This window comes from Drosophila ficusphila, unplaced genomic scaffold (genome assembly GCF_018152265.1).
Source record: "Drosophila ficusphila isolate 14025-0441.05 unplaced genomic scaffold, ASM1815226v1 contig_414, whole genome shotgun sequence".
NCBI lineage: Eukaryota > Metazoa > Arthropoda > Insecta > Diptera > Drosophilidae > Drosophila > Drosophila ficusphila.
In genome coordinates, this window is record NW_025064328.1 from 15649791 (window position 1) to 15670739 (window position 20949).

General features: G+C 46.3%; 1 pseudogene; it reads right to left on the minus strand.

Moving 5' to 3' along the window:
- LOC108101854 overlaps positions 1-20949 on the minus strand; it is a 56815-nt pseudogene that overhangs the window by 24056 nt on the left and 11810 nt on the right.

The window sequence follows — 20949 nt, forward strand, 5'->3', positions numbered from 1 at the left end:
GGTTAAAGTAGCACTGTAAAATCTTATAAATATTGCATAAGAATAAATAGCTAGAGGATAATTTAGTTCTGTAATTGGGAAAAGGAAGTCTTGTTTAAAACTTATCCTTAATACCAAATATATAATTTGTGTTAACTGAAACACTTAGGAGAATATCATTTTCAGTTTGAAATCAAAAACAAAGCCCTTAAGATTTCTTTCTCTGTTGCATCCCAATGAAAGCAATATACCATCCGGCGGGACAGCTGCAGGATATGAAAGGAGACACAGATTCTGAGGCGGCACAGTTTGCATTTGACAATCAACAACAGCCGCAGCAGGAACCATAACAAATGCCACTGCGATTGAGTGAGCAGGGATTGAATGCCGACGGATGGCGGAGGCAAGTCAAACCTGTCCGGTTGAGGTCGTCCTGTGGCCGGGTTAACCGCACTCGTGCCGCTCTGCCACACTTTGCCGGCACTCAATAAATATGCAGAAGGCGCATTCCGACTCCGGCCGGAATCTGACTGATGTGAAATTTATTGGCCACAATTAAAGTTGCAGAATGCCGTTTGCTTTGGCCACACGCTGCGCCGACTGATAAGCTTAATCGGCTCAGGCTCAGCGCTCTTCGGCATTCCTGAGGCCTGGCCCTGGCCAGGTCGTCCCTTTTTCACCTTAGGCTGGGTAGAGCGTGTGCCACGCCCCAACTTGTTTTACGACCACCTCCCTAAGCTGCTCTTACCGAAATAAGGGGTCCTGGGGCTTTCATTAAGCCGAAAGGGGGTCTCGAAATCCCCAAGGGCGTTGGTTAAGCTGCGTGAAACGCCCTCTGATTCTTCCTGTAATGACACTTGCATCCTCACATCTTTTCCACCTCCGAATGTAATTTGCATTTGCCGGCCCGCTCCTTACATTTTACTTTTATTGCTGGAAACAAAACGGAGAGCGAGCGAAATTCCCATTGAGTTTTCCACCTGTGCCGGGGATTTTCCCCCTGCTTACACTCCGCTCCTACGTGACTGCCATCAATTTTCAGTGGCACTGCCGCATCATTTTGCATACAAACAGCTGAATGCCAGTGGGGACACTGGGTGGGTGGGCGGTCGTCCTTGTCCCCTTAACTCGATTTTGAATCGGTTTAAAAGGCGCTGTGTGCGAGGACTACTGATCACACACCTCAAAACGCTGCTGGCTGCAAATGGGAATGCTGAGTTCCGCCTTTATGTACTTTTATTATTATTGCAAGTGTAAAGGCGGAAAGTGGCAGCTGGGTGGGTTATCCTTGCCCGTGTGGTGTCCTTTCCGCTGCCCCACAGCCCCACAGCCCCGCTGTCCCACTGCCAATGTGAGTGACTTCCGCAGCTGTTGCAGCACAAATTGATTTTCAATAGCTGAGTGGTTTTTGATTCAATAAAATGACATACTCGGTTTACTCCCGAAGCCCCCAGAAGTTCCGGCTACGTGCTATTCCCTCGTCCTGTTCGTAATGTTCGTCCTGTCGGAGTCTGACTGGCGTGCGGTTGAGAAAAGTTTCGGTTTCCTGAGCACAGCTTAATTCACTCCGATGTAATTAAGATTGCTTTAATTCAATTTGCATGCGGAATGTGCAAAATGAATCACCACTCTGACCTTGCCATCTATCGAATCTGTTTTTATTGGCCTGCTGATAAATGGCCAGGACGTGTCAGCCTAAAAGCGATTTATCAACGGCCCCGATTGCTGGGTTTATTTTCGGTTCGAACCCGGCTGCTTATCAATCAATATGCAAAAAGGAAACCGAGACGCGAGACAGGAGACAGGAGGCAGGAAACAGGAGCCGTGGGAGAGCTCTTTGAAAAGGCGCCTTCTGCGGGCCGCAAGTCAAGTCGAGTGGCGCAGTCAAGCGGGGCTTACAAAAGTTTACTGAGGCTGCTCAACTAGGCGCATGAATTTCTAATTAAAACGCCGCCAAGCCTCACCAGGCACTCCCCGCAGACCCGCACTCGTAAATACTCATTTGAGGCTGGCTCACACGGCGTATCCTGCACACCCACACACCAGAACACCCACACAGACGCACACCCACACACACACTGTTGCGTACAGTTATGCAAATGTGCTCGTGTACATTATGTACGTATCACGTATACGCAGCGAGGGCCCACATTGCCAGCTATCTACTTAATTACTTGGTGGGGCGAGCGGGCGAATTATATGCATAATTTAAAGTGCATGCTTTTCCCCAGAGTCCGTTCCCCTGTCCCCTTTAGTTTTTCCCCCGGAACTCCCCCGCTGACTCCCTTTCCCAGCTGATTAAGCCGCCGGCAGCTTGGAGCTCTCCGCTTCTCCATTTCAGTCTTCTGGGCAGCACAATTCACACGCAAACTTTTATTGCACTGACAAAGTGCCGTCCGCTGTGGCTTTTCTCCGCAGGAGCAGGACTCCGCCCACTCCTCCTCCTCCTCCTCCGTCCCCCGCCACTCTCCTTTCTTCTGCGGGAAATGGAGCGGAAAATATTTGCGACAAGCGGGACAGGCGAGTGCACACAACGCCCACCTTCCAGCGCCGCCCACTTCATGCCCCCCTGACCAGCATATGTGCCCATGCGAATTTCCCACGTTTTTGTGCGCAACCAGAAAGGAAATCAAAATATTTCCGCAACTCAAATTGAAAATTGTCAATTTTTTATCTCGTTGTGGTTTTCCATCACAACGAAAAGCTCTGTCACCCTCTACTCCACAGTCGAAATTCCATAACTGAAACCACTATCTGCTACCGCAATCCTTTGTGAAAGTATTTAAAATACTCAGTGGGGTAACTTGTTCGATTTGAGAAAAATCTGGTGCAAAAGAAATTAAAAAAAAAAGAAATACATCGTTTTTCCTCTTCTAATGCTGCTGACAAGCTAGAAGTAGGTTTTTGTGCAGGAACTTAAATTTTAAAATTTATTACTTTATATATGTACGGGCTCAAAAACTTGCTTGGCTTTAAGAGGCTTCGATTTGCAAAGTTTATGTTATAGAAGTCAAACTGTGTTGGCCTCCAGGTGAGCCGTGTGTGTATGCCTCGTATTTGGTTAGCCGTGCTGCTAATAAAAAATCAATTAACTTGGCCTTGGCTCGTGTGCCGAGCTTCCTGCCTGCCTGCACACGACTCGCGTTACTCAATGACAGGCTTAAGCCAACTTCACGGATGAAAATCGATGGCCCCGGCTCACGTACCTGCGAGGTGGGAGGGAAATTCGGGTGGAAAACGCTGCCATGGCTACGACTACGGCTTTGGCTAAGGCCGGGCGCGATAATTGATGTCAAATGCTCGTCACATTTGTCTCAGTGCGAGCGTGTGTGCGAATGCAGTCGTTAATCATATAGGCCCAGGTGGGCAAATGGGCAAATGGGCGGTCGGGCGAGTGGAGCGAGCAGCCATGTGAATGCCAATCGACGGCCAAACTTAATAAGCACAGTTTCTGACAGAGATAGAGACGTGCAACGTGGCGCCCATTTCCCCTGGCTTTCAGCTGTACTGTGGATTAAAAGCAGCCTAATGTGCTCTTGGGTACATTCGGTAGGTGGAATTCCCCGAAAGCTCATCAGAAATGCAGGGATAAGTGGCAGGCACTACAAGCTTTTGGTCAGTGCAAATAGCGGGGAACCAAGAAATACTTCGCTATTACGCTGATTATCTTATATATTTGGTTTTTGTCGTACGTCAAGGATAAAGTGCTTTTAAACATGAAATTTAATCACCCGAATTGCATACTTTTGCCCATTAATTGTGTTATCCATTCTTCCTTACTTATTCAAATAAACTTGCGTTGCTAGTTAATCAAGTAGAAAAACCAAAAAATGCCTTAATCTGTAATGCTTTTTCTAGGAGCGATTTGAGCTCCACTTATTTTCGGTTTGTCCCCCACTGTATCCTGAATACCGTATCCTGAATCCTGACACGTGCATAATTAGTGCGTTGGCAAGGAGCAAAAATGTCTGGTGCTCAGCTCCGCTCCAATTTCGCAGCTTTCGCTGATTGAGTGGCACAGATTAACAAATTCGGGGCCCCGGGGCTGTGGCAGCAAACAGCAAACAACAACGGCGGCAATCGCAGTTGTGCCGCATGTTTGTGCGTCAAAACACAAAATACACTCGAGGCGAACAATTTAATTCGTTTGGTAAACAGGACACGGCCGGATAGAAGAAGTAGTGCCACATAAGCGGGGGCAGGACCTGCCTGTATAAATAGAGGCAAGTGTTGGACCTGACTGCGTGGTAAGTAGCTGAGACCACTTCCTGTCAGGACGTAAGCCAAAGCCCCGGCACCACCCACACACACAAACACACTCACGCACACTTATTCACGGGATGTCGCACCTAGAATCCTCCCATTCCTTCTGCCTGTGTGCCTGCACACTAAAAAACTCCAACTAAATCTGCCATAAATTAGGGATCTCTTTCATCTTATAACTTATATCTTTCACATACATAGATTTCACGCTTATATTAAGGGGAGTTGTTCACCAGCTCGTTAATATAGTAATTATCAATGGAAGTTGTCACATCTAGAATGGATTACTGAAGAAGGAATATATATGGAAATAACAAAAAATTATTCATTTACTTTTAATCTTTAGTTTATGCAATATTAACTATTATTATTAAATGAACTGTATTATTTATTCATATGCTGAGAAATAATTAATAGGCGCTTTTAAATTGATTTTGACATGAATAAAGGTTTGCTCAACATAAATATGCATAAGTGTATAAATAAATCCAAATAAATGCAAATAAAGTATACTTTTCCCTTAGTTTCTGACGGACTGTAGCCACAAAGTTATTTTCAGTAAGGACACTAAGCAATGTGGGGCATTTTATGACTGATATTTTCTTTCTGTGTCCTAAATACCTGCCAGGGGTTTCGGTTTGTCCGAGACGAAAGTTTTAATGCTCAGTCGTCGGGTCGCGGCCATAAAAGTAATCATTTGTCACTGTCAAAGGTGTGCAAGCTGCAACGAGGAGTCGCCTCCTGGTCACCTGCCAAATCGCTTTAAGTGAGGGCTCTTAAAGTTTTCGGCGAACGGAAGTCGCGCTCATTAATATGCAACACTATCAGCGGACTCCGCCTGTCGCACTTGCAACACGGTTTTCAATTATTTAAATTTTCATTAAAATTCCGGCAAAAAACGAAGGTGAGGCGGGCGCAGAAGACGCCGCTGCCAAAACTCAACCCGGATTCAGTTCAGTTCGCTGCCTGGACTGTGCCCTCTGCCAATTTCGTGGCCTACTCGGAAATTTCGAAAAGTGTTAAAATCAGCACAAAGAGCAGCAGAAAAAACGAAACAGCAGCCGAGGTGGCTGTGGAATAGCCGGGCGGAGAAATGTTGCCGGGAAAACTGCTGAAAATGCAAAGCTTGGCGGAATTTATTAAAAGGCCAAGCCAAAGAAAGTGCAAAATTGCTTTTGATAAAAAAGCGAGAGCGAGAGCGGGAGCCAAACCGACGACAGCTGCCAGCGGTGAAGCGGGAATCGGGGACTCGAGGATTCGAGGACGAAAGCCGAGGGATGCGGATGCGCCCACTCGTGTTGCTGAGTTGCCAATATTGCAAATTGCATAAATGAAGTATTTTTGGTCTGGGTCTTCCGCTCCCTGCATCCCCAGCTACCCGGCTGCCCGGCTCCCCAGCCGCACTATTTGAATTTCCGACTACCTGATCTCCCTGGCTGCCCAACTTGAGCCCCGCCGGCGGGGTGAAAACTTTCCCTGCTCCCTGTCATCCACCCACACACACACTGCGTATACGTGATGTCTTGCGAGCGAGCAACTCCTCGCTGCAGTCGGGGAGTGTTGGCCCGGAAGGCATAATCCCAGTGCCAAGTGCCAATAAGTCAGTTATAAATTTGATGTAAAATTAAGCAAGCGGCCAGGACACACCGGCTTTGGCTCCACTTCCACCTCCACCTCCACCGCCCCCTGCCCGACAAATTGCTCGCAAGGACTGGCTGGCATCCTTCATGCATTGTGCTTGGCTTTTGCCCTCATTCAGGACGTAGAATGTGGGCGAAAAGGAGCAAAGCGACCTACACCGAGGAAAATGGACACTTTGCGTTAGAAAATATTAATAACTTAGAAGGCTCATTTTTAGATATATGCAAAAGGAGTTTAAAACTTTAAAGAAAAAGTAACATACTAACTGTTCCTTAAAGAATCTTTAAGAAACTGATATTACTTTACGTTTCCTCAACATTTTGAATAAAAATAAAACAAACAGGAAAAGGTACGAGAGGTGAGACCTCATTTTCCAAATACAAGTTTCTTAGCAACTATTTTTCTTTACAAAATGTTGTTTCTCCTGGCTAATAAGCCCCTTTTAAAAAGTCTTGAGGTGCGTTAGTAAATTAGGGAAAGTTTCTAAAATTCGGAACTTGTTCGCCGAGTGTTTTCGGGCTGCAGCTGCAGCTTGTTAGCGTAACGATGCCAAAGGAGGAGCTCGAGCACACACACATGCTGCCCCAAGATGTGGCAGGTTGGCCCGCATGTGGACGAGCATGGTTGCACGGGTTACGGGTTACGAGTTACGGGTAACGGGTTCCACGGGTATCTCCGCCTGTGGGCCCGGCAAATACGTCCTTGTCGGACTCATATTTTCGGGCATCGTTACGAGTCTGCCACAAGCAGCTCACAAATATTTGCGGGCCGCCAACGTACCACACACACCCAACTTGCAGCAAGCGACTGCAGGCGATTTTGGGCGAGGGCGTGGGCGTGGGCTTAATAATAGCACAATTTATTGATTAAAGTTGGGACGAGCAAGGCGACGGGGTCCTGGGCAAGACATAATATTATTATATGTTAACTCGGCGCCGTCCCTTGCTGACAAATTGTTTTTGGACTTCGCCTGACATATTTATGATGTTGTCCAGGGTCAAATAGTTCTATTTACACTTTCTGCTAGTCATTTCTTTTTATCGATTTGTTAGCTGGAAAGCGCCTGCCAGTGGCAAGTTTGTTTTTCCCCAAAGTTTCTGTGGCTGGAACTGGGAAATACGAATTACAAATTTATGGACAAGGACATGGTCTTTCTGGGCTAGCCTGATTTCAAGAGATAGTTGCTGGAAAACTTTCTCGGTCAAGTTCTTAATCGATTTCGTGGCACAGAAAGCAATTCGGAAATAGAAATCCCGAGACTTAAGTTGATTGATTAAATTTCAAGAAGGCCGGGCGTTGTGTTCTTTTCTTTTTCTTCTGGGAAAGAATAGCCAATACTTTGAATGCCGCGTCTCCTTGAACTCGTAATAAAATTCACAATCGCATCATCATTTCACTAAAACAAAAATGTAAAAAGGTCATACAATTCATTATTCCAAACGCTAAAAAACTCTTTAAAAGGGAAAGGACCCCAGTTTGCTTGCCACTTTGTGTTCGAGTATCTCTTAAGCATATTGTTCCAGTCCGACTTTGTTCTATTAGTGCTTTCTATGTTTTCCGCTCTCCCTTTGCCACTTTCTCTTCTTTCCAGCGAGCAATTTGCAGCATTAGCGATCCTTTGAAATGGATGCGGCAATTAAAAGCCATCGTCAGATATCCCCGACACTCCGCTCTGCTCCAGCAGCAATTGGTAATCAAATAGTTCGGCCATGGACGTCTTTATAGCCCGCTCTAGCCCTCCACGCCCTTTGTCTCTGCCATGTAATGGCACATTCTGCTCCGGCGAATGGCTAACGAAACTATATCATTGACTGCCAAGAACCGCCGGCAGCAGAGCCATTAAAACGTAAGCTGATATAACGCGCAACATTCTAGCAAATGGAATGTTTTCATCTTCCTCACTGCCACTCTCGCACTTCCCCCTCCCCCCACTTTCCCCCCTGGCCATCCCGCCATCGCCCACTATTCCTATTCCCCAGTTTATGGCCCTGCGGGCGCAAGCGAAAGTGAAAGTGGGAACGAGAGTGTCAAATTTCCGCTTTCAGAGCCAGCTGCATCGGTGCTTTGGGGGGATTCCGGGCGATTGCAGGGGAGGCGGGCTTCGGTCGGGGTGTTCGGTCGGGTTTTTGGCCTGGGGTGCAAACACTCTCAACTAAGCAAACAGTTGTCAATTTCTGGCAGGGCAAATATTTTTTCCCATTTCGCCTTTTCGCACTTCAAGAGGCTCACTTGGCCCGCTCTTCTGTTGACTTCTATTCCATTCTTGTGTCAAATGCTAATGGTTGTAGTTGCACTCCTCCTCCTCCTCAGCTCGGCTGCTCAGTCGCCGCACTGCAGCTGCGGCTATATTGCATTTGGCCAGATATTGGCAAAGTGGGCAGCCAGGCGACAAGGTGACAACGGGCCAAAGTTTTCCGCTCGGCGGCTTGAGTGCTTTCCGCCGGAAGTTGCGCCGCGAAACATCGAATTAAAACTTGGCCAAAATCGCTTTCATAATCGCATTTTGCATTTTGGTTTGGCGCAATCAGCCGCTGGAGCGTGATGAGATGATATTGTGAAATTTCGAGGAGTTGTGGGATAAGAAAATAGAAGCACAGAACCGAAAAGTGAGTGATTTTTTCAATTCGAATATATACGTAATTAGTATCCATCAACACCTATCTATCATTTTACCTCCGAACATTAAAATTTGAATATCAGCTATCAAAAATCAATTTTGAATTTTTGACAAAAGCAGCAACCAAAAACAAATAAAATTAAATATCAATTAGGAACTCTGCCAGCTGTCAAAGAAATGAAATTGATAATTATTTGCATGTACTAATTATTCAAAAATGTTAAGTGCACTTTCTCTTAATTATGGCTGACTGTCAAAACTTTTAAAAAGGGGTTGTGATAAAAACGCTTAAAAGGTTGTGGAGACGGCGAAAGTTATGATAATGAAACTCGATTACAGCGAATGTTTCTGCAGCGCAGGCAGTAAAACCAAGAGGTTTTGCGTTATGGAAGTCTGGCGGCGAATGGCACATTATTTTTTACAGTGTAGAGGCGGGAGATGGATGTCTTCCCCGTGCGCATTCAGCTGTGCAGGTCTCGCACTGACAACACATGTTCAAATGTTCAAGAACAATGACACTCAGAGCCACTCAACTGGATGTTTGTAAACGTTGCTCAGGCACAAGGCGCAAGGACCAAGGACCTCTCTGCCAATAAGCAAGCAGAAGGAGGCCTGCCGCCAGCTGCATGCAACAACAGGAACAATACGAAAAGGCGGCTGCCAGAGAGATAAACGCATATAAAGCACAGGCTCATCCAAAAGAGAGAAAGAGCAGCTCGAGCGGCGAAACAAAAGCTGTAAAATTCAGTGCAACGCACTCGACACATCCGTCCCTTGCCTCGCCTCCCCTTCGCCCCTTCGCCCCTGTCATATGTGGGTGGGCGTGGCTGTGGGCGAGTCATTTAGTGCAACATGGGGCACTCGGAAGCGACGAGGTTGAGGTTGGCAGGACTAGCTGCAGGATGGCAGCCTGTCAAGCTGGTTTCACATTTTTTTTGTTTTTTTCGAGATTGTGCGATATCCGGCATGTGAAGGATGTTTGCACTGATGCTTCAGTCTCTGGCGCTGCTCCTTGGATCTTTGTCCCTTGCCCCTTGACCCCCCTCTCCGCACTCCCCACATCCTCGCTGTTAGCATGTTAAGTTGCGATTATAGGCTGTTAGTGTAGCTGGCGATGACGAGGCCTCAACCCGCCTAACCGATGATTGAGCAACAGCAGCAGGAGCAAGTCCCAGCCACTGCCAACTTTCGTACACTCAGCAAAAATAGTAAAACCGGGGTAACTAAATTCATGCAAAATGCAACTTTTCTCATAACCAATACTGATAATAATATGTTTTCAGTAATTAGTGAAAATACAGACAATACTTAGTAGTATAACTTAAAATTCTTGAATTTTTTCTGAGTGTTGCCAGCGAACAGATTTGCATACTCAATTGGACCACTGAAGAGCCGACAGCATGTTTGTTTTCGGTGCTGCAGCTGGTGCATCCGTTGGTGCCCTCCTGTTGTTGCCGCTACTATTGCTAGCATGTGGCATGTGGAATGTGGATCAAGTGTGACTGACAAAGGACCTGATCAGGCCCTGCCAACATTAGCGGCGAGTCCGTTGGCCCTGCCAACCTGCCAATGATTTGCGGGCCGCATCTCAATTGGCTCGCTTTACCGTTCGACTGCGTTCTGTTCTCCGCTGTTGGCAGGGCAATTCATAACGAACTAATTAGGGGCTTAAAAAGTCAGCCCGCCCGACAACGCCCAGCACTCCGGTGATTATCGGGCGGAATGCGGGCGGAGCCCACTCATTAGCTATTCATTTATTAATCGCGTTCGCTACTCGAGCTCGATTGCCGATTGAAATTCGAATTATCCGCCCCGTGCCGCCCCGTTGTTAATTTCTCAATTTAATTTAGTCCGCCACTCCGGCGGCGCGGCGTTCTGGCCAATGCAGATGTCAGCATAATCGCATTGAGTTGTCATTAGTGTGTGACATTAATTAAGTTAATCGCCATCAGCGGCGACAAGAGCAAAAACAACGTCAACAGGGCGGCTTGCGTGCGTGAAACAAGTAGAAAATCGGAAATCCAATTAGAGCCAGTCCATCGGTCAAGCAGTCAGTCAGTCCCTCAGTCCCTCAGTCTCTCAGTCAGTCAGTCATTGGGTCACTCAGTCATTCGGCTGGCCAGTTGACAGGTCAGTTGCTGGGGATATAGACCGATTTGGGGACCGATTGCACCTCATAAGCTCACCATTTATTCAGATTGGAGAGTCGGCTTGTCGCTCCTGTTTTCCGATATCAACTCGAGTGGCACTCGCATGTACTAATAATAATAAATAATGGTGAGCAGGCAACAATTTGATTCCGAGGCCTTGGGCCGATGTGATTTATGTGTTTCGAAGGCGCCTTCTCGGCCTTGAAAGTTAGCGTGGAGTATTTGCCATAATTTCACGGGCAATTTGCCTTTAGCCAGCCATACAAAGTCAATTGCGCGTTAGGACTCGGCGTCTGTAAAGTAGTTGGATTTAGCTTTATGGGTTTTTGTGCTAAGCCAGCGAGATAGGAACGTGGCCGGGGGCACTACTAAAGCCAAGAATGTCGGGGGGTTTTAACACGTTTTAACCCCAACGCACGGCCGCCAAATGAAATGAACTCTTCGGCGACATGTTTGCGGTTTTTATTCAATTATGGAAAGCGAGTGCATTAATATTTTATTCATCGCTTCCGCATCCCGACTCCAGGATTTTTCCTTCCCTCTTTCAGAGCGACTTAATCAATAAGAGCGGATGCAGCTGCACGTGCATAAGGGGATACACAGAAAAAAAGGTCCCGGGGTTTCATATTCTCGGTCTTATAAATATACTGTACCGACTTAACTAAAAGCCTTATAAGTGTTGACTTATTCATACGGAACATTTTACTTTTAAAATCCTTAACAAAAGAACCCCCGAATTCGAGCGGTGGAGTGAAAAGTTGCGGATAAAAGCCAAGAAGGAATATCGAGGTTTGCTCCGCCCGGGCATTCATTATTCAGCAAGAGCTGGCATAAACGAAACCAATGCCAATGCCGGCTGCATATGGCCAGTGATCCGAGTCCGCTTCTCAGAAAAGATTTCATATGCAAAAGGGAAAAGTTTTAAAGTCGGCACATTTGGCAGGCAAACTTAAAGTGAAGCTTGGCCGAGTAAAAGCCAGAATAAACGGAAGAAGGACAGGCCAGGGAGCGTCAGGGCCATGAATATTTCAAGCCATCCAAAGCACACCCACACACATGAGTGGAGCGCGCTCACCCACACATGCTCGCCGTCTTGGCGCTGAAAAGTATGCTGCAGAAAAAGCTCCTCCGCTGTCGTCGCTGCTTAAGCGCAAACAAATCATACGGCACTCTTGCCGCAGCAGACAATTGAATGTGTGTGGGTGTAGGGATCCGACTTGCGTGCGCGCCAGTATGTGTGTGTGTGTGAGTAGCAGGGATGATGCCACAAAGTGCACTCGAGCATCAAGAAATGAAAATACTATTTAAGCCATTTTATCAACATAATCGTAAATCATTTTGCACTTTTCGCATAAAAGTCGCCGTCCTTGTCGTCCTTGCTGCTGTCTCTTCCTCATCCTCTGCCTAGCCTCTGCCGCTGCCTCTGTCGCAATAAAGGACCAATTGTCTAGTGCATATAATTTGTTATTGGATTTGAGCAGCTGCTCCCCGAGTCCGGGTCCCGGGTGTTGATTTTGCTGGCTTTGGCCATTGTTCGCCTGCGATGTGTGCGATGTGCATGTATTTTTAGCTTAACACTCGCCAGCTTTGTTTTGCTCCTTTTGTCATACATTTCACGCTTGGCAGGACAGACTGGAAGACCACATCATTATACATACTGGCACGAACGTGGTGCGGCAGGACACTCCGCATGACCCACGTCCCTCGTCCCACGTCCCGGGATTCTCGTTTATGGCCTGCCAATGTGGAAATGGAAGTTGTTCGTGCCTGGACCCAAACGCCCACGACCACGCCCCATAAAATATGTGTTGAGCTAGGGGATTATCTTTGGCAGCAGAGCGTCTGGAACAACATTGAAATATTTGTCGGCAAGGAAAGCTGCTTAAACTCACCGCTCACAGCTCTCGTTTGGCAGTACACATGTTTATGGCATAGTTTTTCCCTTTTGGCCAACAACACGTGGCCCGGCCAGAAATCATCCAATTAAAATTCCATGCCAATGCATTTGCCGCACGAATCGTTTATAAATTGAGCAGGACGGATCGGGGGGAAAGCACGAACAATGTTTTCTTTGAAAATATTTTCGCTAACACCAGCCAGCTGCATCCCCCACTTACAATTGCCACCTCTTAAATATTGCGTGCACACAGAAAAACATGAACAATATTTGATAAGCAAATGGATTACTAAAGTGCTATAAGTTTTTAGATATTTTAATGATCTAATAAAGATAAGCTCTTCTGATGTATGAGCACAAGAGAACTAATCCACTTCAGATATTCAAAGTATTAATCACTATCACTCAACTGCTACTGCTTTTCCCAGTGTACTGTTTGTGTTCACAGGCAAATGAGCAGCACAATGAAAGGGAAATGAAACGATAACTATGCGAGACACGTAAACTGTTTCCCTGCTGATCTATTCAAATCGATGACGATTTGAATCCAATTAAACCCACTGGAAACAAGAAGTTGAGCCTCTCGGAGATCTAGCAATCCCTCAGCAATTAAGCAGGCTGGCTAGCTCCTCGAAAGTCTCCCTTGCCTTGGCCCAAATTTGCTGGCAAGCCAAATGTTGCATGAACTCGGTTCATGGCTAAGACCGAGAAATATATAAAGTCAAATTACGGCCGCTGTCGCTGGCACATTTCTTTCCGAAGTAAAAGAAGGGACAAAGGGAAAGGGAAAGGGAAAGGGAAGAGCGACTATTTCCTTTTGGCATAATAAGCGATTTTCCGCTCGTTTTCTATTAAAGCCACATAAGATGGTAGACCCCAGGGCGATTTCTGCGGCTTAAATGCGACACGCCCACACAGAGAAACGCACACAGACACGAGTGCGCACATTTCCGAACAGCCATTGAAAGTGCTATACTGCTGGCACTCTACTGTACTATAGCCCACTATATATGGATATGGATGGTGGATATGTGTGTACCTGGAGCAAATGTATAAAAGAAAGCGCCACGTTCTGCGCTTTGTGGCTCGATGTGCTGCAAAAACTTTCGGCCTTGTACCAGTTGCACTTACTCGCACTGGCCCACCTCCGCCTCATTTATTGTGTTTCCAGCATATTTTCATGTGCGATGCGAGCAGAGGAGAGCTGGGGATTGGGGGAGTGGGACTCCAAATGAGACTAGTGCCGGGCACTTGGCCACCGTAAAGTCTCCCCAAACGAGGCTTTAATTGAAGCCCTGGAACGTGCCACAAAGTTTTCGGAAGCGGAGTGCTGCGAACCCGACCGAATCGAATTGCAGCGAACAATCCGGGCGGATTCGCAATCAACTTGTCACGACGTCAGCGAAAGCAGAGATTAAATGACATGCACACTTGCATTGCCATCGCAGCTCTGCATTTTCCCCGTGGCGCATTGATTTATCGCAAATTGATGGTGTCACCGAATTGGCTGCCGCGTTCTTCATTTGCAGCCGCGATCAATGCAAATCCGCTTGTCTATGCACATCACGTGGCACCGTTTACCACTCGCCCCAAGGAGCGGCACTCCCCGAATCCTGAGAAATGCACGGGTTGTGTAATGAAGTGCCCACTCTATGAAGCACTTCAAGCTGGGAGGAAGTGGATGGTGGTAATGGCAGCGATGGGCGAGCACTTCGTTAGGGGAACCCCACCCACTTCACCCGGAAAAATAGTTCAGCAATTGAGGTTGTTATCACGAAAAGAGGGAACACTGCAGGAGAACATTCTGTACACAAAAGTATTAGGTAACAAACTATAATATTTAAAAGTGAATTTCGAAAATGTGTACTTGTGGGAATAAGGAATTCGTTGTATAAATCTTCTTTAAGAGTTTCCTAAAAACCATTAAATTAAAGCAATGTATTTAAAAGTAATTCACTCTCGAAATGTAGTTCCCAATTTTCGCTGTGCTGCCTTTCATTGATTTCTCGGCACACAAATTTGTGGCAGCTCCTTGGCATATTTCAAACGCTGCAAATGAGTGCGGCACACGCTGCTCCTGATGGGGCAAGTGCGGGTGCGGAGGGTGTTGCGGGCGGAGGAGGACACATTCTGCAGCTGCCTCCTAATAATATATGCAAAGCACTAGCGACAGCAGTAATAAAAATGCATGAGGCTGGCCCGGCAAAAAATTGCAACTGCGATAAAATGCGTGAGTGTGTGCACATGAATATGGATATGGAAATTTTTCGGCATGACTGCCTGCCCGCCTGTCGCATGGGCATTACAAAATGCTCAGGCGCTCGAGTTAATTGCCGGGCACAAGGCGTATGCGTGATTTCTTCGAATTTGGCCCAAAGTGTGCGATGCCCATTGACCACAGAAATGGACTGCTGGCGAGCACACGAGGGAAAAAAACCCAAAAAAGGGCAGACGGCAGGCAAAAAGTTCAAATGCACAAAGTTCGCAGTTCAGACCACAGAAATGCCAGTAGTCGGAAAAACGAGAAAAACGAGGGGGAAAGTTTAAAATTCAAACAGCAAACTGAGCTCACATGGCACACTGAGGGAGAACACAGTGATAATTAAACTTTCGACAACGGAGAGCAGACGGTATCACTTCTGCGCCTTTGATATTGCCATTGCCTTTGCCATGGCAGTTGCCATTATTCAACTATTTTACTGACACTCGTAACACTTGTCGTGGGCGGCCAGCCGTGGCCAACAGCTACATGCTGGCCGGGCCAAAAGGAAAATACGGCACGGCAGGACAGCACAGAATATAGACAACGACAAAGGCGGGCAGGAGGAGGGAATGAGCAGTAAACTTGTAACAACATCCTTATGCGATAACAAGCAGCGGCGGGCAACAATGCCAGGCGAAACTTATTTGCATAAATAAAAATTGAAAAAGCGGAAAATAAAAAGCGAAGAAAGCGGAGGAGAAATGGCGGCAGGGGGAGTAAGGAATAAGTGTAAGGCAAAATAAAAGACAAGTGCCAAGCAAATAGTGCAAAACTTTTCCTTTTGAAGGCGAAATGCAACTGGCAAAGGCAAACACACTCACCCACACTTGCACAAAGAAAGAGAGAGGGAGAAAGAGAGATGGACAGACGTGCAAGCCGAAGCGGAAAGAGAGACGGGTATAGATTATGCGGCTGGTAAACGTTGTTATTTTATTTTCTTGCGGCCAAAGTTTTTCTTATTGAATATGCAGCGGCCAAATGAAATTATGGAATTTATTTAGCCATCTATTTGGCTCTCAGGATCAACTTTCGCCAAGCCATTCTTATTTTTCTGGCAGGAAAATACATGTTGATGCGGATAAGTAGAGTGAATCCAGTGGATAACTTAAAGCACACATACTCGTAACTCGAAAAATTGGGGCAATGACAAGCAGCAAGAACTTTGAAAAGATTGTTTGCAACGACCCAATAAAACTATGAAGTATAAGGACATGTGTTTTTTCTCAGGTAAAATTAATAAACTTATGGGGGAATATAAATAAAAAACGACATATATAAATAGCAACTTTGTTACAAATAACAGTCACATTCCAAACGAAATTATGTCAAGCATTTAGCCACCTGCTAAAATCTGAGCATGAACTTTCCACAAAATATTTGCCAGCTTGGGAAATATTTTTAGTTGAAATTCCCCATTTCGAGTTTGGCCGCAATAAATATTTAAAAGGGGAGCAAAAACTGGTGAAATGAATATTTATACGCGGGTATAAATGAAAGTCACGTTCAAAACGAAAATATGACGTTACGTTTATTTTTGACACCTATTAAGATCTTAGTATCAGCTCTCGCCGCCGTATTTATTTATTTGTCAACTCGGAAAATATATGTTGGTTCAGATAAATAGAGAGGAGGCGGGGAGTGAAACCGCAGCCGCAACCGAAGCCCGCTCATTAAATATACAGCAGAGTGAAATGTCAACGTGGAAATTAATTAACTCGTCGCGAAAGCCGGGACTTTGGAGGCCGGGTGCAGAGAGGTCACATCGTCGGCGGAGCGGCGCTCATATTTCAATCAAAACTGCGACAGCTGCAAGCCAGCGGCATAAGCTCGAACATAATTTTGGCAACGGTCCATCAACTGTTTGGCCAGCTCGGTTCGGGCCAGATTTGCTGCTGCCACCTCGTGCCGCGCGGCCCATCAATATTTACAAGCGGCGAGCCCCGAATTTGTCACCCGAGCCGAGAGGGGCCGGAAAGTTAATTGCCAAATGACACATTTAATGCCGGAGCAGTCGCAAAAAGGCCGCAGGAACACACCCACACGCCGGGCCAAATTGACAGTTGGCGGGGGTAAGCGAAGTCGAGGCGGCTTAACCTCAAGATTAATGTACGGCAATTAAACGTTTAAGTGTTGATTAATGTGACTTTCTGTTTCTGTGGAAGCGAGCGGAGCAGAGGATTCTGCGGAGATGGCACTCGGCCAGCTGGCCTGTCAATCTCCCCGGGAGCGGAAAACTCAAGGAGCTTGGCCCCGCTTTTTCCATTTTCTCTGATTGTTTTCGCTCTCGTTCTCGTTCTTGTTCTCGTACTCGTACTCGTTCTTATTCTTGTTTTGTTTGCAGACTCGGATGGCCATAAATTCCTTGAGTAGGCACTGCAACAACTCAAACTCAAACGGCAAAGACATTCGCATTTATCATCTTTACGGGTTAACTGCCAAAAATGCTCCGGGCGCTCGGTGGCAAGTGGGTGGAGTGGAGTGGAACTGCTCCACGCCTCACCAAATCCACAAAGTCAAACAATGTTGTATGCTTTACTAGTTTTATCATTGCTGCTTTGGCTCTTGCTGCCATCGAGGTTTTCCCTCCCCTCCCCCTCCTCCTGGTGCTTTCCTCATTTTCTTTTATCCCGTTTCCCAGGGAAATTCAGCTGCATTTATCTTGTTGAGAAAGGTGAGCAGAGCACCGAGCATAAACTATGAATGTCAGATAAACAGCCGTCAGCTTCGCAGGAGCGGGCAAGCGGATCCGAAGGGTTCGCATTAGTGGGTGGCCGCATTTTTAAGCCATTAGGTCCTCGCCGCTTCCCGTTTTCCGTTTGCCGTTTTCCGTCCAAATCCAAATCATTCTCTCGGACTTCGACCCTCCATAAAGAGCGGGCTTTATTGGCTCGCCGAGCAATGGCATACTGTTTGGCGCAATCGTAAATTTAACTCAAACCGTCGGGGGAGAAATAAAAATGTAATTCGAGTTGCAACAGCGAGAAAGATAACAAAATATGCTAGTAAAATTAATAGGAGAACACTGGCTGGTATCTCGCTACATCCAAACAAAATTGAAATTTAAAGAACTTTTTGCTGCGCAAATTTGTGTTTTAATTAAATTGATGAGCAAAAACTGCTCGCAGTTATGTTATTACACATTTCACTAAATAAATCAAATTACAAATGATATTTTAGCGGCAAAATCAACACGTGCCTGGAAAATAAGTGCAACAAAGAGACTAAATAATATGAAATATACTGTACTTTATTGTACTTATTAAATAAATTATAGTCTTTTAAAACAAAATAAAAAATGTCGCCTGTTATGGCCTGAGCTCATGTCCCTGCTAATATTTAATTTACACGAAATGATTGTGTTACGACTGAAACTAAGTTTGCGATTACAGACAAACTCGGCACATCCATTCAGTACTGGACCAGATTTATCTCTCCAGCAATAAAATATTCAAGACACAAGCATCAACTTACGATTTGCTTGTCCCTGCACTTTTTCTACCAATTTCACAGATTTCCATCAGCCCGGCTCCTGCTGACAGGCGAATATCCTTGCAAGGAGCAGCGAGCCGAGGGGAATACAATGGCAACTTCTCGTGGCTGGCAAAACAAATGACTAGAGCAGATTACAGCAGCATTTCTGCTGATTTTCAAATGAAATTTTAATGAATGCACACACACCCGCATGCAGATATCCGAGAAACCCATGGCGGCGAGTGCCAGGAATCGGAACTGAACTGTTTTTTGTGCCATTCGTGCGTCAACGAAATGTGAAGTCTCTAGAGCGCCAAACAGCCAAAAATCTGTCTGTCTATTCCAGCCAAACGACCCCGAAGGCACTCCCACTTGTCCCCCAGTCAGGGTATGTATGTATTTATAACTGTTTGCATCCAGTACTTGGTAGATAAAACGTTATGCACAGTGGAGAAAAAGTCATTAAATAAAGTTTGAAGATCTCTGAGAATGATTTTTTGAATTTAAACGTATGTAAGTTGTTTTTCAATGGAACTACAAGATATATTATTTCCAGATCTCCCTACAAACTTGAATAGTATAGGATACTATTGTAGTCTAGGCCCCTCTGTTCGTCTGTGGCTGTGGCCCAGCCACTTAAATATTTATCAGGCAACTGCGAGACCTTCGGCGCAAAATGCAAAACTGCAAAACATTTGCGCCGCGTGTTCATTCACTAAATTAGTTGAAGCATACATCCGATAGATACGGCGCTCTGATGATGAATGAGCGGTCGGTTAATTGATACCGAAACGCGCAAATGAATTCCATTGTTCGCCGTTCGTTTTGGCCGAGAAGCCACCCTTTTGGCGGCCGCCGAACAGGAACAGGTAGTGGGCAATTAAAAGGGCTGGAGCGCGGATTTGCTCCTGATTCGGCGCCATTGTGTGCGAGCCGGAGCTGATGTCTTTAATTAAATTTGCCTTTAGCCGCAAATCCTTTTATGCCGCCGCCATTTTACTGGGCTTCCCTTTGGCATTTGACTTTCGCTGTGCTGCCGAGCGGATTCCAAGGATGCAGCCGCGATTGCCCTCCGGCGGCTCCAACTTTCCTCCGAACAGAGAACAGCCAACAGTGAACAGCGAACAGCGGCATCTTGTGATTTATTATTAAACATGAATATGAATTCCTGGATGTGCTAGGCGCCGGCTGGAGGGGATTGAGCAGCGGGAGCTGAGCGGCGCTGAGAAAAAGAAAGAGAAAAAGCTGGCGGGACCTGTTGGCATTTTTATGCCAGCGCTTTTATGATTAATTAAAATTTATGCCTGAGCAAATTAAGACCCGTTCGCATAGAACCAGAAGATATGCAGGCGAACGCGTATAAATATTCCTATTCAACGCGCCGGCATCAATTCCTTGTGGCCATCAAGTCGGGTGATTAAGATTAAGAGGATTGTCATAAAGAAGAACCCAATTTGGCCGACTAATTGGAGGCACTCGAGGGGCAAGTGGCGAGTGGCAAGTGGCGCGGAAAACCAAAACTATGCCGAATGCCTCTGGAAATCCGAAGGAAGGCCCGGAAAAAAGTGAGCGCATTTCATATTTATTAAAGCAATAAAATAAAGTAGGAACCAACACGGGCCGTTCCCTTCCGACACGAGAGCTGTTGGCCAGATAACGTGTCAGGGCCCAGAAAAATATCACTGTGTCACCCACACACGCACACGTCCCACACACATGGACACGCACGCACACAAGGCCACAACGCCATACCCACACACCCACACTGACACACTCCCACACACTTACATAAATTGAGGGAGCCATTGTTGCTTTGGTTGCGGTTAACGTGCAAATTTGTGGCCCCCCGTCACGATTGGCCTACGGATTTGGCCTAGGTCCCAGGGCAAGGATTCACCGGGAATAAGTAAGAAGGGCCGGGCCATAAATTTAAAATTAACCCTTTAGGAGCAAGGCTTCTGACCTTCGGCTGGCAGAAGCGTAGCGACACGACATAAATCCCGGGACTCAAAGCCCAAACGAGAGCAGCCGATCTCCTCGAGGGCTGCGAAATTAATCGCCTTTGCAGGTGGTCCATTTGTGCATTTTAAATCGGCAAGAATAATTCCATTCGGGGGATTAATTAATTGAATGAGTTTCGACTCTCAATCGAATCGAAATAATTCCAGCATATTGGCTGCGAACGATAAGGGATAACCGAACCCGAACCAGGGTTTTTTTGCGGACTTGTCAGTGGTGCAGCAGCCGCATGCCAAACAATAATAAATAAATGGGAAACACGACTTGGCCCTAGGCTCTTCGAGCAGGGCCAAAAAGAAAGTCGAATAAAACCGAAATGAGCGAGAGGAGCCGGAGGGCTGGAGGGCTGGCTCAAGTGGCTCCTCGCAGTCAAGACAATTCGAAAAATGCTTTTAAAAGGAAATCAGTAAAGGAATTTCGCTTATGGGCAACTGATTGTGCCATCGAATCGGGCGGAACAACTTGAACAAGTATCGGGGGGTTTTTGGGGGGTAAAAGCGGAAGGAAGGAAGCGATTTTTTTGTTTCTTTCTGCCACACTTGGAAAATTGAATTGTTTTAGATTTTCCTCCATTTTCGGTCCCTGCTCGACGCAGCTTATAAATCAAATTGGATTTTCTTGTGCACTTAACTCCGAACGGCCAATCGGA